This window comes from Micropterus salmoides, unplaced genomic scaffold, assembly GCF_014851395.1.
Source record: "Micropterus salmoides isolate LMB-PRFRI ecotype aquatic unplaced genomic scaffold, ASM1485139v1 Ms_hic_scaffold_20, whole genome shotgun sequence".
Taxonomy (NCBI): domain Eukaryota; kingdom Metazoa; phylum Chordata; class Actinopteri; order Centrarchiformes; family Centrarchidae; genus Micropterus; species Micropterus salmoides.
Window position 1 is genome coordinate 25,553,472 of NW_024041151.1, and position 18,101 is coordinate 25,571,572.

Sequence of the window (18,101 nt, forward strand, 5' to 3'; positions counted from 1 at the left end):
GGAGAGGAACATTTTGCCAGCGGACCTTTCGCCGCCTGGTTCAGTGAAGCGCGCAGCCAAGGCTCGATGTAAATAAACTTTTCCTTTGTAATTTTGGAAGAGTAAGTAAAGAGAGCGCTGAACACCAGTCGTTTGTCCGCCGGTTTAACGGTTCGTTGTGTGAACGTGAAACATTTGGTGCGGCCATCGCGGATTGCGGTGCTGCTGCGGTGGGAGTGGACGGAGCTTTTCCACCGGAGACGAGAAGCCGCCGTCGACTCACTCTGCTGTTCTGCCATGTCAGCTCGATTGGTGCTGTTCGGCTGTCAGGTCGTTTAAAACACCACATCCTGGACCACATCCTGCTTGCTACAACATGTTGCTTCTGTGTCACGTTATTGACTTTGACGCACCCTTGAATTTTTTTTTACAAAAAACAGAAGCATATAAAAAAACAGAACAACAGGTGTTAGACACTTTGTTGTTTTACAAAAAAACAAAACGTATTTCTATTTAGAAGTCTCTACATGTTTTGGGAAGGGACATTCCAAGCCTTTACTGCCAACATAGTTAATAATGGGAGGGGGGTAATGTGGGTTAGAAAGGTGGAGAGCTGCTTTTGGAGTTGCCATGGAAGGACACAAAGAATCTATTGTGTATATAAGGGATCCTTGTGGGGATTCCTGTCAGATAATAGAGGTCTGCTTTAACTAGAGCACTTTTTCAAATGGAGTTTGGCACAGAGGTATGTTAATTGACAAGGACAGTAGGTGAGGTGATTTTTGGCAACAACAACAACAAAAGCTTTGAAGTTCATGTTTCACCATCAGGATCTCCCAGACAGTGGCTGATTCACAGAGTACATAAGTATAGTGCAGCTGAAGGGAATGTACAACACTGATGGGACACTTTCCAACTTTCCATTCAATTTTAAATGTGTGTAAAACAGAGCAGGCGACTAGACTTGGTTGTTGTAAGATTGGTTGTTGTAAGATTTTGTTGATTAGAATTGAAAACACAATTTGTCCTGAATTCCATTTTAAGAAATATTATTGTTTTTGTGAATTTATTTGGCAGCACTTTCACCTGTATGTCAGACATAGTGAGATTAATTTGCCATAATGGTCAGGCTGACCTGAAGCAGATGGCGTTACAGCAGAGGTCACAGCTCCCGCTGAGCTCTGTTTCACTGTACGGTCACACGGATGCGGCTAGTCTGTACCTGACACCAGGCGTTATTCCCAAATTAAACCGTGCTGTGGTGGCTGCTGTGGCAAATGCGGGCCGTCCTTGGAGCATACAGACAACAGGAGAGCTTCTCCAAGTCAATTGAATAGCTCAATGAAAGTATTTTAAGATGCTGAAAAGAGCAAGTGGAGAGAGTTTGATGTTGCTGACTGAGGGTTTGGCTCAGCTTCAAGCACATGAACCGTATCTGTTGCATTTACCGCTGTCACGTCCATCCAGTTTCATTTCTTTGTAATCTGAAAGAAGACAAGGAGTTCACACCTGCAACCCTTTACCAGCCACGAAAATGGTGAAAAATGTTGATCTGTTTCCAAAAGCCCAACATCCACAACCCAAAGACATTCAGTTTACTGTCATAGAGGAGCAAAGAAACCAGAAAATATTTACATTTGAGAAGCTGAAATCAGAGAATTTTGACTTTTTTTCTAAGAAAAATAGATTAATTGATTGTTAAAATAGTTGTCAATTAATTTAATAGTTGACAACTTATCGACTAGGCCTAATTTTTGCCACTCTTGTGGTAAAGTTCTACCGTGTTGGATAGTGGGAGGTTAAAGGTTTTTATTTAATTTAACACATTACTGTCTTACTGTCGAGTGCAGACCACAATGCAGAATAGGAGCTTCCTTTCCTAGTGTTTGCCGTTTTGCTAGTTGTCTAGCACAGCATACATCCCAATGATTTTCTTGTCCCACAAAGAAAGTTAAATGAATCTAAAACTTGTCTGAAAGTGTGTTATAAAGAGGTGATGTACGAGGTGTTTTTGCCAGTTCCCTGAGTCAGAGTCCTCCACTGACTTCTGGGAGAAAATACTCCACTGGAGGAGACTTTGGCTCGATCTCTGGCTTTCAGCGTGTCTGTTAATGTACTGTGAACGCCAAGGCTGCATTATGTGTCCAGTGACGTCACCCCTCTCAGCCACGGCTGCTGATGATTCCATCAATCAGATGGCTTGAATCGGGCTGAAACAGGGAAGTGTGTGCATAGCTGCTTTGTGCAAGTGTGAGAATTTCCTGTTTTTGTGAAAGTCAATACAGAGGAGTTGTTGGTTTCATACTCCAAATCTGGACATGTATTGTCTGGACGCTCAGAGCATGTTCTTGATTTAATCCATTTTCTACATTTATTTGAGTATGGCAGACTAATCGTCTACCTAAGTCGTGATGAGAGACAAGGATAATAATTGGAGAAACCATTTCCACATACATGGAATTGCAATAATATAGGGCTGGACGATATGGCCAAAAATGTTATCACGATAAAAAGTTTCATATCTTTCGATATCAATAATTATCACGATAAGTATCAAATCGTTATTTTCTTTCGAGTTTAAAGGCTAATTTTTGCTTCTGAGTGAAAGTTGAAGAAACCTGATGGTTAATTGTGGTTTAAACTTTTCTTTATGGTCAGAACAAACACTTGATGCCAAACACTGGAAAATCCTTTTCAACAAATAAGCCTGAGTAAAATTAAGCAAAAGCTCTTTTCAGTCCTTTTTCCTCAACAAAATAAAAATCTTAATAAAATATTTAAGTCCTAATTTGTGTGTGATTCAAGTGAATAAAATCAAACACATATTGAATATATATTGAACATTTGTTATATTGTTATTGAAAAAAATTATATTGCGATAATTATTGTTATTGTTTTATTGTCCAGCCCTACAATAACGATTAAGAGTTTGTACACTGGAATCATTTTACAATTTTTATGAAAATAATGTATATATATATTATTGCAAAACAGCAACAAATCTTTTACCTTAATATTTATTTTCCATTCTGACTGTCTTAATTATTCAGAGCAGTAAAATCAGGCCACCAAGCATTTGCCTTGAACACACGGGACTGTTGTAGTGCTTAAAGTAGTTAATCAACACAAAGTTAATCTTCAACAATTCTTCCATTCCAGCCAGCTGTGGCATCATATGAGCTGTGTGGGTCCTTGTTTAGTGTGTTATTTACATTGCATTGCATTGTGAGGTGTGTGTACAGTCACCAAGTCATGTGATGAAATAAGTACAGAGGGATATTAATAAACAGATACAAGCTCTCTGAGATGCTGAATATTGTAGAGGCCAAATTCTCAGCCCCACTCTATTATTGATGATGGAGACCATTAGACAGAATTTCTATTGATTAGCTTCCTTACAAAGACAGTCGTTAAAGCAGTCATGAATGCTTCAATGAGAGTACATGAATGAGCCACTTATACACATTACTTACACATAATGTTGAACATGCACTACAACTTACGAACTCTAGTTGAAACCTTCATTACTAGAAATTATTTGCATCCCATTCCAGCATTCAGTGACAGTGCAGGAAGTAGCTCTTTATTTAGTAAGGTCAAAAGTAAACCAAATCCCTGCAAAACTAATGATATTCTTATCAGCCTCGATTACACTTTGTGTTTAGTGCAAATGTTAGCATGCTAACACTCTAAACTAAGATGATTAACATGGTAAACATCGCCTGCTAAACATCAGCATGTTACCGTTGCACCACTGTGCCCGAAATGTTGCTGTTTTGAAATTTGATCTCATGTGGGACACACCTGTAAAGACAGTTTATTCCAGGAAACACTCAAAAATAAAATGTACATGCAAGGTGACTGTATGCTGGTGAAAAGCAAATAGGTTTTTGCGCAGCAAATGAAACAGGAAACGAATCACCCTAAGTGAAAGTCCACTTGATGTGACTTCCTGACTTTGTTTGTTGACTTCTTTATCTTTGCTGTATATCTAAGTAGACTTTCAAACAGAGGTGTGTATAAATGAGATGTTTAGACATGACGTTCTTTTGGATCTCAGATGACAGGAGTGGATCTCAGCTTGCCTGTGAACAAATATTACTCAGTAATCCAATCATCACCTGTGGTAATAAAAACTGCCGGCTTTATGTAAACAAGACTAGACATGAAACTGGCCACTGGCATGTGAATGCATGGACAAACACATATTTGTTTATCTTGTAGTTTGTGAGTCACATGGTTAGAGTCACTTTTTTAAGTTTATGAGAAATCATTTTGTGTGTTGAATTATCTGCAATGCCTCTAAAAATTAAAACACTTTCTGTACTTCTTCAGGACCTGTATCTTGCCTATAATTCTGTTATGCGATGACTGTCTTCATCCTCATTTTTTCTCAGTGTTACTGGTGTTGCTATGAAAGAGTATACTCAGCTAAATAGATAAATGCATTTGGATTAATGCTGCTTTAGCAGTTTATTCATCACTGTTTTGACTTCAGCTGCTCTCCTTAAGGCAAACACTGTGTTTATCTAAAGAAAACTGAGGTGAAATTGACTCATAAATCAATGACACCAGTGTAGGAAGAGATACCCTGCAGGGCAGAGTTTCTGTGTGACTGTCTAGACTCAGAGGCCTGAGTAAATCATGACATCACTGCCCCTGGGACAACTGAGAAGAGATCTGTGTGAAAAAACATAAAAGCTAAATAGACTACTGCTACCACTCCAGCTGTCCCTACTACTACTGCTGTTGTCCGCACCTCACGGGACTTTCGGATAATTTATCACCGTTAATGAACCACACAAAGAATATTTTATCGCTTTTAAACAGGTGCTACTTGAAATAGACCAGCAAGGAACCGCGACGTGCATGCAGTTGTCGGCAGCATGTCAAAAACTCTGCACAAGACCAGTGAATGGCAGACGAGAGAGAGAGAGAAATGGTCAGCAATGCCTCAGTTAAGCTTCATCTCGCAATTCGACTATCAGTTGACAATAGGCAGGACTTGACGATTCTGATTCCACTATGTAAATCAGCGTTTCCCGCACATAGGCTTTATTTGGGTTGCGTTTTTGATTGCAGCGCTGCAAAGCGCATATTCGCTCCGCACATCATCTCACTCGGTCGCTCTCTCTCTCTCTGTCGCAAACACAGACAACAGACCCGTCTGTGAATTGAATGGTTGGTATCATAGACACTGCTGCACAGATCTGTCCAACACAACGCTGTCAATGTTGGAGACCCATTTGCAAAAGTTATTAGCAAGCATGTAAGGATCCCAGCTAATAAGGAGAGCGGTAGTCAACAGGTGCGTTCGAGATAACTGTGACTTTCGCCGACTTGATAGATAGGGGAATAAAAACAGCACCCTCAAGTCAAAAACAATCTACTGGAGGTAGATTTTGTGAGCTTAGAACAATGATCAGGCCTTGCCCCCACAAGGTCTATTGATGTTTTGCAGTGCAGGTGTTGTGCCGAATTCTGCATGCCTTCCGTGAATTGCATACACCTCGCGGGAGGTAGCACTATGTTATAGAAAAGAGGTGGATGCAAATTTCAGCAGGTAGCCTACAACATCCATTTTGCCGAATTAAGCATTCACTTATTAAGGTCCTTTTAGGACACTTTGCTGTTCACATTGTTTGAAGGCGGTTAACGGCACATGTTTTTGCTGAATCTCAAGAAATGATAGCCTACTTTTACTAAATGTTAGAATATGTTATTCTTAATGTTCATAAAATATATGCTGATCATTTATCACTATTGATGAACCACACAAAGAATAGTATAGCGTTTAAAAGCAGAACTTTAATGTATTTTCATGCAATTCTCGGCAGGCATTCAAAATTCTGCAAATTGCCCACTAGAAATAATATCTGGCCTGATTATAATGCTTTGATAGCCACAAATATAAATAAATACTTTGATAGCGGTTGTGAAATAAATCTCAATCATGACAGCAACAGTTACTCACATACTCACTTCATCTTTAGTGGTTGATGAATGAGGATCAAACACCGGAACACAAACACTGCAGCCCATGCTTTACTGTGAGCGTGTGAAACAGTCGCTTCATGCTCAATTTATTGAAGAGGGATAAATGTATTCAATGTAGTGATGAGTGTCTACACTGCCAGAATTCTACAAGAAGAAGAGCGTAGTAACGAAACACGCTCTGTAGAGCAGTTTGCCCGTTTTGGGCTACTGTAGGAACATGGCAACTTTCATTTGAAGGGGACCTGCTGTGTATGTAGATAGACGTGGTTCATTCTAATATAATAAAAACATAACGGTTCATTATGTAAGGTCTTTATACACCACTGAAAACATAGTTATGGATCTTATATTGCATTTCTGTCACTAGATCCTCAGAAATATTACACACTGAACCTTGTTGTTGTGAATGTTTTCTTGGATGTTCTTCCTTGTTTTGGTATTAAGACTGCCATGACCTTCATACAGCATACTTCATTTAGTTTTGTGATTAATAACTGCTTAATTGTGTTGTCTTCTCTTTGTTTTGTCCTTTTTGCTTGTTATGAAGGATTATATGAATACATTTTCTTGAAATGAGGAAGAAAGGGTTTTTAATCCCTCTGACTTTGGTGTCTTTTGTCCTAAAATGAGGAACGTGACACATGATTTCTCATCAGAAACAGTCACCCATAGTGACTTCATTCTCTCTGGTGCCCTTCAGTGTGGGCGGGTGGCATCGATCCATATGTACTTCATCAGTGAGTGTACTGTGCCCATAGGTCTGGTGCTGTCAGCTGGAAATCTTGGCACCAGCAGCTCCCTCTCCCCTTGGACTTAGTCATGTTAATAATAAATATCTTTTGACCTCCATAACCAGCATCCAGCCTAACCCCACGGCTGGTTATTTAGGTCTATGATAAGAGGATTCTGTCTCATTCCCCCTGATAAGCAGCACAGACACACCCATGATCACTCCCCCTTTTCCTCTCTCTAAAAAGCTGCCCCATTTCCTATACTGCCCCTGTGCTGAAATGAGTTTGCAGAGAGGATGTGACTCTTCTATAGAAGTGGAACAAAATGTTGATTAGTGCTAACAAAGAAACTAAAGATAGAACATTTGTCAGCTGGCAGATAAGAAACTGGTTTATGGTTGTCTGGTATGTTGTGAAATGTTGCGTGACGTGGTCAGCCAGGCCCACACAGCTCTGATGAATCCACGGTACCAACACAACACAGCTAGCAAAGAAAGTTGTAGTAGCTCAAGAGCCACGTATTCTCGAAGGAGTGAAGGAGTGTTTTTTTTGCTGGTTGTTGCTTATTCTGACCTAACGGGCCAGGAATTATGTGATTGCAGCTTTAACTTTTTATTGAACCAGGTTAATACCACAAACATTTTTAAAGGAAAACTTTGTTGTACAACATAGAGGTGTTATAATCTTAAAGACAGCAGAGAAGCAGGGTGTGGTATTTGCTAAGAGGGTTTGAGGTTTGGGTGGACCATGACTTGAGAAACCACATTGAATAACTTACTGCAGGACACATACACAATGTCTTGTATAGCCCATATTTTGAGGTGAACCTTTGTGTGTGTGTGTGTGTGTGTGTGTGTGTGTGTGTGTGTGTGTGTTTGATCCAGCCTTTGAGAAGCCACGAGAGGTTTCAATCATTATTCCATCTTCCCCCACATGCTGGTAATCCTCCATCGACTTCTCCCTCCTCACCTACATTTTTTGACAAAGCTTGTCTTTGAAAATAATTCCATTGTTTATACATGTGAGGGAGACATCCGGAAAGTTGTTTGGTTTACAGAACAGAAGGATGAGCATCCAAATGTGAGGATTTGCTGCTTCTCTGTGTTTTGTATCAATGTAAAACCTCAAACGTTCTTGGGTATTGGACTGTTGGCTGAACAAAATAAGCCATTTAAAGACGTGACCATGTGCTTTCTTTAGTGTTTCTTAGTAATGTTCTGATTAAACAATTATCAATAGATTAATTGATTCATTTATAATAAATAAATTGGTTATTGTCATGTTCAATTCAGGACATCTGATAGTTCCACTAAGATAAAATGATCTGCTTTATTTCACTAATGCTGCTTCCGTTTTCTCAAATCCTGGTTTTGGACTCAAATTGGAATGTTGTGGTTGTGTCAGTGTTGCTGCTGTAAACAAGATATGGTTGGTCAGCATGCATGCACATTCCAGGGTTCTCAGAAATGGGAAATAGTGTTTGTGGCAGGCTAAAAGGAGCAATAACAAATACCCTGTATGGTTGTTCTTTCGTGTGAGTTGTCCTGACATGGTTCTGTACAAGCCACAGGCAGCACTCATTTTGAACCGTCTTCCCCTAAAAACGAAAGGTCACTTGTGACATTTGAAAACCCTTGGAAATGTGTGTGTCCACTATGTTTGCTCCATGTCAGCCTTCTCCAAGACAACTGCAGAAGGAATGCGCCAATCCGATACTTATTTCAGATATCGGCCTGGTTGACTCAAAATAACTGACAAAACAAAAAACTGACTCGAATAGCTGGATCGGGTATCGTGACCATGGGGTCGATCTATGGGGCTGATCTATTCAGTTCAGTCAGCACCGGTAGACATGTACATTTTGCTAGGAGAGCTAATAGCGTGGAGGGAGCTAAAAATAAGTAGTCAGCAGTTTTGATATATTTCATGCTTGCTTCGCTACAACAAAATATAACACAACCAACTTAATCAAGCATCTCCAGAATCATGCTAGAGCATGATTCCCAGCCTCTTCCTCACTGTCAGGAATACAGCTTATTAATTTTACAATGGTATCAAAGTGGTATTTCGCATTGGATGGTACCCAAAGCCAAAGTATAGGTATCGTAAGCTAATAGGTCGGATTGCTGCATAACTAAACTGCAGCTGGGATTGGGAGCGTTTGTGTTTAGAAAGTCCGTGGATGGTACTGATGAGTCACTGATGTGCAGCTCCAACAGACCCATATCATAAACGGTTACATTCAGAGGAAGCGAGCAGAGGTCTGACTGTCACTGTTGGGTGTCAGCTGATACTAAATGACTAATCACACAATCAAGCTGATGACTGCAGTTTGGAGCAACGTAAATATCTCTCTACTGCAAGCATGTGCCTGTATACAAACACACTGAAGGTCAGCTTTGACGGTAATGTAGCTGTAGTAGTGATCCACACCATTTAACACTTTCACAAAATATTAAATATGGATACAAAGAGAGTTGCTGAACTCTCTGGGTAAACATTGGTCTATAATTCATAACAGTCAGATCTGGGGGTCTTAACTGTCATGATTAAGGAGATAAAACTTCCCCAGTTTTGTTTTTTATTTTCAATCCTAGTTTGTTTTACCTGAAATCTTTTTCAGAGTTTTCAGAAACATCTTGAAACAACTTATTAAGATGTATATTGATTCAAGAAGTTCTGAACACAAGCTGCTTTGTATGTGACACCAGTACACTGAGAGGGAGAACGCTTTGGATTGCTGCTGTGGAGAAGCCAATGCTTACATGTACAGTAGGTCTCTGCTGACATAGCTATCATCAAAAAAGTGATCTTAAGCTGGCGGAGAGGAAGTGTTTACACATCTTATTTCCCAGCAGGCCCTGTAGAAACATCCAGTCAATGCAATAGAAGAAGTATATGGAGAATGTACTGATGAATTCCCTTTTTGCTACATGTTATAAGATAAAAACTAGGTGATAATCTGTGTGAGTATCTTAAATGTTTTGTTGTCCTGAGAGACGGAGTACAAAGGCAGCGTGTGTCTCCTCAGGTCATCTGTCTGGATTTGTGGCGATTGCAGTGAAATGTGGAAATTTCATTGCGTGATGGTTTAACGTGGGAGCGAGTGTGCAGAGTACAGATTACACGTCTGCTGGTTGTTTTATGATGCAACTTCTGCTGGGTAAGCCTCTTACACATGCATGCAAATTTACGCAGGGATTGGAGTACAGTGTACACGCACATGTGTATGCACCTAAAGTCAAACACATGTGAACACAAACATCATAAACTGATCTGACTGACGTGTGCAAAGCTCGTCAGCAACCATAGACTAGGTGAATGTTGTGTGCTAGGGTCGGCCCCCGACGGAACCCTGCCAGGTTACCATCCAAGCAGAGAGTGAAATTAATGTTACAGCAAAGAAGTGAACAGTAGTGGTGAGATCTACCAATAGTTGCTCACCTGAGTTGAGATTTGGTCGTGGTGAATGCCATAGAATATGATTCATGTGATTTTCATACTCCTCAAACCATTAAAATATCAGTGAACGTGTATGGAAGCATCTCCATTTGATGTTTCTCCACTCATTTATAAAGGTTTTTTTTTATAATTTGTTACTGGTCTGTACATTCACAAGCTTAGAGGTGTGAAACAGCAAAGGATGTTGGGTAATATATTGCTACAGACATAAGGCCCTTTTTGACTGGTGGAACTTTATGGCAACCTTTCAAGGAACTCACACACAGAAACTTTACTTTTTTCATTGTGTCAATGTGTATTTTATTTTCAGCACTAAAGCAGAATAACAACCAGTGAAATACTCTCAGTAGATTGTCACTACTTTGCAGATAAGTGTCTTTCATTTCTGTTCTCTGATAAATGACCCATGAATTTTCAAAGGATCTTAAAACTTGAACGTCTCATTCCATTGGGTGATTTAAAATCTTGACTTTGACCTATTTAGAGATGTTTGTGGTTGTTAGTGGGTGTGCTTTGTGTATTGTGTCTTCTCCCGTGCCATAGTCAGGAAAGGATCCTTATCTCAGTGCGCTCACCTAAGCTGATTGAATAAAGGTTGTACTGTATTTTCCACTTCTGTATGTCTTGTCTCCAACATCACAGCTGTACAACAGTAAGATACAAAGAACAACATAGTAACTTTAAGTATTAATGTCAAGCAAAACACTGTCTCAGACTGTTGTCTGATGGTCTGATTTGTCTTATCTTCATGGTTCTGGAGATGTGGTTTAAAAACAAACACAAATGTACTAGGGATGTTTAGAGGCTAGGGTGTTAGCCTCTAGGGTGCTAGAGTTTAGTTTAGTTCAGTTCCTGAATTTTGTTCTTGTGGCTTCTTAGTTCCTGAGATTCTATGGTAAAAAAGCTCTAATAGAGGGCACTGAAGCAGCTCTCAATGCAGCTTTTCTGTCTGTTACGGAACTCTGGACATGCCTGAACGAACAGCCCCAGCTCTGTTCTGCTGCAGGGGATTCCCTTACTGTCGGCAGTAATAGATCATAAGATCAGGTGGCCGTGTTTGACATCTCTCACTGAGGAGCATTAGAAAGGAGACGAGGGAGGGAGATGTTGGAAAAGAGAGAGGGACTAATTGTTTGCAGAGCTTAAAGATTTAATGAAGGTAGTAAGTGTAGCATCGGATTACTCAGCTGGTCCATGGGACAGAGTGAAGGCTGTGACCTCTCGAGCTTGTGGAAGAAGCAAGAAATACTTTAACGAAAAAGTTTCAGAAATATTAAGGTAACAGAGGTTCAGTGGTTTCTGTCACGGCTTTTTGTTCTCTGTACTTCACTGCTATTGTCCATGCTACAAGAAAAAAATATTATCTTAAAACTCACCCAGAAAACATCTCTTGTGTCTGAGCCCCGACCTCGTTGGTGAAATGGGTCTTGCCGAGACATGACAAAACAAAATTGTAATCCATCTTTGTGCAGCATCAGTTTATAGGAGATAAACATGTTGTCTCTTCATGAATAGTGCAAGCACGGGATGGTCTGTCTATCAAATGTGGACCAGTACGGCCTTCATTACTACCGTCAGTGCATCAAGTGTGAGAAGTTATATGTAAATTAGATCTTTGTTATTTTGGAGTAAGTTCAAAATGTTGACCCCACAGTTCTAACAAACCCGTCAGGCTAATGTATCAGGGTTGTTCAAGTATTATCCAATCAGTTTATGTCTAAAGCCAATTCATAATTTAGTTTAGTTTTAGTTTCATTATCAAACATTACAAGACCACAGTTTGATCTGCTACATTCCTTGCAGGTTTTGGGGTTTCTAACATGTCTACACAAGCTTAATTAAAAACAGTCCAGTTTTATCACGGAGACACTGTTTTGGTATTTTCATGCCTGATTATGCTGGACTATATAAATGACGTCTGAGGAGCCGTTAAGTGCATGTAAGGAATGCTGATCAATTCAAGTAATACAAGCAGCCTTTTCTAATTTCATTCACACTCGTGGCCCACTTCAGGATGAAATCCTAGTCTTTGTAAAGACACAGTTCTTGTCCGGTGTGTTTTGTTGGAGAGGTTGAGGGTTTCCTTATTCAGCTTTGTTCTTGAGAAGTTCAGACCTTAAATAAACTCACTGAGGATGCTTTGTGCTTTCAGCCATCAACTGAAACTGGACTCAGTGTAAATAAGTCATTATCAGCCAGGCTTCCCTGCATGTTTTCCCACCAACCCCCAAGCTGACTCATTTTCCCCATGTACTGATGCAGCTGGCAGCAAGCACTGACTTTATGGTTTTATCCCACTGTCACAGTTTGGCCTTTTTTCCTAGAAAAGTAAAACAGTTGTTGGAAAGTATTTTTTCTCACCAGATGTTTATTTTCTGTTTGCGTGCAAACATCATTTTATGTAAAGAAAATCATAAAATAAAGCAAACACCGTGTAACAGGGGTTCCTGACTTTAGTGGATGTCCCAAAACAGAAGCTCTGTATATCACAATACTTAATTGGACTCTGCACACACACACACACACACACACACACACACTTTCTAACAGAAATCTTCTGGTCCTGAGTCCCGACCAGCCTCAGGGTTCCAGGCTTTGCTTGTGCTGGACTCTGATGCACAGTCCTTGCACAGTTCAACAAACAATACTTTAGGTCAAACTCGCAGCCACCTCAGCTTCCTTCGTGTTCAGAACACAGCAGCCATCTGAGGTCCAGCACGCTACATTTAGAGCAGTGTTTCTCAACGGGGGTGGTACAGCCACGCAGAGGGCGTTCAGAGGATGACGGGGGGCGCTGGAAGTAATATTTTGGAAAGGATGTCGCTGAGGTGCTCTTGGGGGGCATTGAGGTGAAAGTTTTAAGTTGAGTTTACACCTAATATTCACAACAATAAGAGTTTAAACTTTCAACAACTTGCAAAAAACCTGTGGGTCTGCAACATTAAAACCTGCAAGTTTACTCCACTGCGACTGGACAAGATGGTGTATCGTAACTCTTCTTCTCTTCAGTGTTTCTGTTAGCTGCTTGTGGCGCAGCTCCGTGCTGCCTTCATGGAAAGTATCTGTAAAATTTCACCCAAAAAGGGTAGGGAAGAACCACATCATGACATCATAACAGGCACCTTTTGAGCAACAGGTTAACATATATAAATCTGTTTCTTGTTTTTTTCTGAACAGGTATCAGCAGAAACATTTTTCTTTTATCAGGGAGCAGAATAAACAGTCTATGTTCTGTAGCAAGTGTCCCTGTTACAGTGAGGTGAAGTGGTCGAGCACAAGGCGTAGCGACACGCAGGCGCATTCCCATGAAATGTTGGTTTTGCCCGCCTGGACTGGTTGTGGACTGGATACAAGGAGTGGACTTTGTCACCGTGATGTCACTCATTGGTTTGTGGACTGCCGTTTTTAAGTCTCGAGTTTGGCAGTTTGGCTGCAGCCATGTAGACTTTTGCAACCAGGCACCAGATGTGACCATATTTAAATGAGACGGTGGCCTCACACAGCTGTTTTCCCAGCTCCCAGCTATAGTTGTCTGCATGCATGTTAACATTTTCAAGTGGAAATGAAAAATATATTACTTTTAGTGTGTTTAAACTTATAATGATCAATTCCAGTAGCACTTACAGTGATACTGACTTTTGGGTTAGACATTTCAGAGTGTTATCTTTCAGAGAAGCCTAAAACCATGCATTTACTCCAAATGGTTCAAGAACTACATTCAATTTACTTTGGATATGCCTTGAATAGGTTTTGCATGAATTTTACAGGAATTGTAACAGGTTAAAGACAATGGGAGATTACATTGGTTTAATTCCTGTTACGTACAAAACACATCTATGATTTATTAAGAGACTTAATACTACCCCTTTGCGCCTTACTTGTGCCCAGATTATGCGCTGTTTAACTAGCAAAAGTGAAGTTGATCACGCCCTAAATGCACTTGCGCCATGCACTTTAGACCATGTGCTATAGATAGTTTAAATAAGGCCCTAAGACACCGCACCCTAAGAGGAATGGTGTTTCCTCCACTGAGTCTGTTTCTCATCGATGTTCTGTCAGCCAAATGCACTAAAGACAGGAAATACAGTACTTTACAGATGGCATAATATATCGATATTCTGCGATCACCTTCTTGAGTTATGTACTTACTTAACAGTATGACACCTTTGACTCCCACCCATATCCTCCATGACCCAACAAAAGCCTGTTCTAACCCACATCAGAAATCCCTTTGATGCAATAATACAGTCATGTTTAGGCAGTCAGATTTCACACACTATCAATTACATCTTCTCTCCTGGATCTGTCTGCCCACACAGTCTAATTGTTAAATCTAATGAGTTGTAGCACCAGGATCATCTCCACCTACAGATACTCTCATTGAACCGTGGAGAGGACCTGGACAGAGTCCAGAGTGTTGGCAACAAATCCAGGCAGCTGCTGAGTCAGAGCTTGCTCTGCTGCTGGCTTCCTTCCTCCTACTGAGTGTTAGTCTCCCTCAGGCTGTGGTTCATTCAGTTGAGAGCTGGGTTCTGGCTGGTGTAGATTCCTGTGCGGCCAGTAACAAGGTGTGATCTCTAGCTGCTGGTGCGTAATACACAACTTGGATACTATAATCTTCACAAAACCAAACTAAATCTTTTGAGTTTTAGTCATTAAACTTCTCATGTCAAGATATACTTAATACCAGGGATCAGGGTGAGAGTAAGACACTTCAAGGACTATTTCCTTATTGGAGTATTTGTCTAGTTCAAATGATGACTGTTGTGAGTAAATTCCTGTTCAGGTGACATTTGGATGCTAGCTTTGTAGGTTCAGTATGCTGCACTGTAACACTGCTAGCTGCTGCACCTTTTAGTGTTTTGAGATTATAAAGCCTTTTTCACAGTGTGCGGCCAGGTGTGTCCACACACAAATTTACTAACCAAATTCCAAGACTTTTATATTAAGCCTACTGAAAGATAAAACTTTTATCACTGTGTTGCCCTGGTGACCTTGATGTTTAGGTGCAGATCAGGAACGGCATCATCCGTGGTTAACCAAGAAATTAATTACTTTAAAAAAACTTCCGTTACCACATGCTGTGATAACTATTATTTTTGATGCATTTGAGAGTGCTCCTGCCATTTGTAAGTTTCAGAGCTGCTAAGAGAATCTCTCGAATTTGCACAAGAATGCTGTCATTAGCTGTCATTATGCACTTTTTCATCCGTCTTTGGTGTCTTCTTGTGCAGAAACACCACTCACAATTACATTCCTCCACTCCGCCATGAAGCCCAAAAGAATTTGGAATAAATAAGTTCGAGTCCTTATTCATTAACATAACAAATGCCATCCCAGCTGATAAACAACAATGAAATGCCATTTTGTATTGCAATTACTGTTGTTTTGTCCTCTTACCGTTCATTCACATATAATAGAACTGGATGCAAATGTGCATCCATTTAAGTATACATATGTCATTTTCAAAGTCAAAGTCTCCAACAGTCTTTGTCTGGAAGAGTCTTTGGCACAGGATTAAGAATAGAGATGACCTCTGCAAAAATCCTATGAGGTTGTACTAGAACCAGGCAAAAGACTCTAGGTTAAGTTTAGGTTTTGGACTTCTTGTGCCGGCCCCTCATCATGTCTGAGACATCATCTTTATGCGTCTCATCAAACACATCATCACTATTCCAGGTCCATAAGGCTCCATGTGTCTGTGGAGAGGTCAGCCCATTATTCAACTGCAGACAGCCAGTGTCTCTGCCAAAGCAGCCTGTCTCTTATGACAGAACTATTCACTATTCAGCTCTGCTGCACCTCTTCCTGCTGCTGCTGCTGCTGCTGCTGCTGGGGATATTAACAGATTATCCCTGCGTTGACCTTTTATGCACTCACTTTTCCACAACAGACATCTGTAAACAATATCTTGTCGCAGTAATGGCTCCCTTTTCTGTCATATTTGTGTACTTTACAATTGTTTTGGTGATTCTGTGAAGTGTAATGACTCCAGAAAGCTCACAGGGTGGAGTATGAAGGTATTATTCTCCTCCATGAATGAGGCAGATGGCTGGAGGAGCAGATTGCAGGGTCTAATTAATGACCAAATAAATGGACATTAGTCTGCGTGGCTGAAGGGCGCTGCTTCGTTTTGTGAGATGCAGACTTTGGTTTTTGTTTGTACTGGCAGCAGAGGTCCTTTCCCCTTCCCCCAAATTGTGCCAGCAGTCCTGCCAGTATGGAGAGCAAAGCCATCTGCCACTTTCCTGCGTCAGTGTGAGCAAGTGATTGGTGAAACACAGCATGATATCTTTGACATCTGAGTCTGTGTTTAGGGTTTTTTTGCCAACACATGCTCTTATCAAACCAGAATTATTTTTTAGTGGTGACCAAATAATATCTGCAGCATTGCAAATCGAAAACTTGTTGGGCCAATTGACAAAAACAGAACATTTTGTTACAGTTTATAAGGTAGCTATCTCTGATATCTTGTTGTATTAGACGTTTGTGGGAAATGTTGCTTTCTGGAAGTGTTGGATTAGCAGGATCTCTGCAGTACCTTGGTATTAGGAATGCAAGTACCACATTTGTAAGGATGACAATGTCGGTCAGTCCACCACTTTAGTCCAGACTGAAATATATCTGCAACTATATGGAATGTCATGAAATTTCATACAGATATTCATGGTGCCCAGAAAATAAATCTGTGATCCCCTGACTTTTCTTTTAAGGCCACAATTAGGATCACATTTTTGGTTTTGAGTGAAATGTTTCAACAAATATTGGATGAACTGACATGAAAGTTGGTACGTTCATGTCCTCCCAAATTTTAATTTCCTCCCAAATTTTAATTTGCACAGTACTTTGGTTTGTGATCAAATACTCATCAGCCTTAGCTGTACAGTCCTTTGTGTTTAATGCTAATTTTCAAATTATAGCATGCTAACACCCTGACCTAAGATGGTGGACATGGTATAAATTACACCTGCTAAACCTTAGCATGCATCGTCACTGTGAGTATGTTATCATGCTGAGGTTGACATTTAGCTCAAAACACCACTGTGCCTCAAATATATATATCTCACGGAGCCGCTAGCATAGTTATATAGTCTTAATCTTGTTTTCATATAGATTAATGTTAATTGTGTTTTAATCTTGATAAAAGTGGATATGAATGCAGAATCTGTCGGCAAGGGACTAGATTTGGTATCGGAAACGTTCTTTTTTTATAGTCTGAGCAGTATTGACCAATCGGCCGTTGCTCAGTGCGTAAGGACTTGGAAACTGGAAACCGGAGGGTCATCTGTTTGAGATACGGACCAGAGATACGGAGTGTGGACTGGAAGCTGGAGAGGTGCCAGTTCACCTCCGGGGCACTGCCGAAGGTGGCCTTGAGCAAGCCCCTGAACCCCCAACCGCGCTGTAGTAGCTCAGAGTACTAACTAATTAAACATTAAACAGAGTGAAAAAACATTGAATTTCTCCTTGCGGGATTAATAAAGTATGTCTTCTTCTTCTTCTTCGGTTGCATGCAGGTAAACGGTCCGTGTGGAGATTAAAAGAGGCGGAACCCATTGGCCGGAATGCACTCTCGGAAACCAGATCTATCGTCTGATGACAATTTAGCTGTTTATCAATCTTGGAACTCTAGAGATTAGCTTTTTATTAGCTTTTTTAAAAATGTATCTGTATTCACATTGTTGCCAGGCATAGCCGATGGGGCTCCAAGATTGCTAATCAGACTGTAAACAATGACCGGTGAGTGGATGAGGAAGTCTTGGCCCAGACAGCCGGTTATCCGGATATCTGCTGACTACACCGGAAGGCCAAAAACATTGGCTGTTGCCCCCAGAGGCTAAATCAATGACGGCCGATGGGTTCCCGAGATTGATTGTGTTTTGATTAATTATTTAGTCAGTTAAATGTTGGGAAATAATGAAAAATGCTCAC

General features: G+C 40.5%; 1 protein-coding gene across 1 annotated transcript in view; it reads left to right on the forward strand.

Moving 5' to 3' along the window:
* Nucleotides 1-18,101, forward strand: part of arrdc1b (arrestin domain containing 1b) — a 41,380-nt gene that overhangs the window by 215 nt on the left and 23,064 nt on the right. The gene's annotated exons all lie outside the window — the stretch shown is intronic.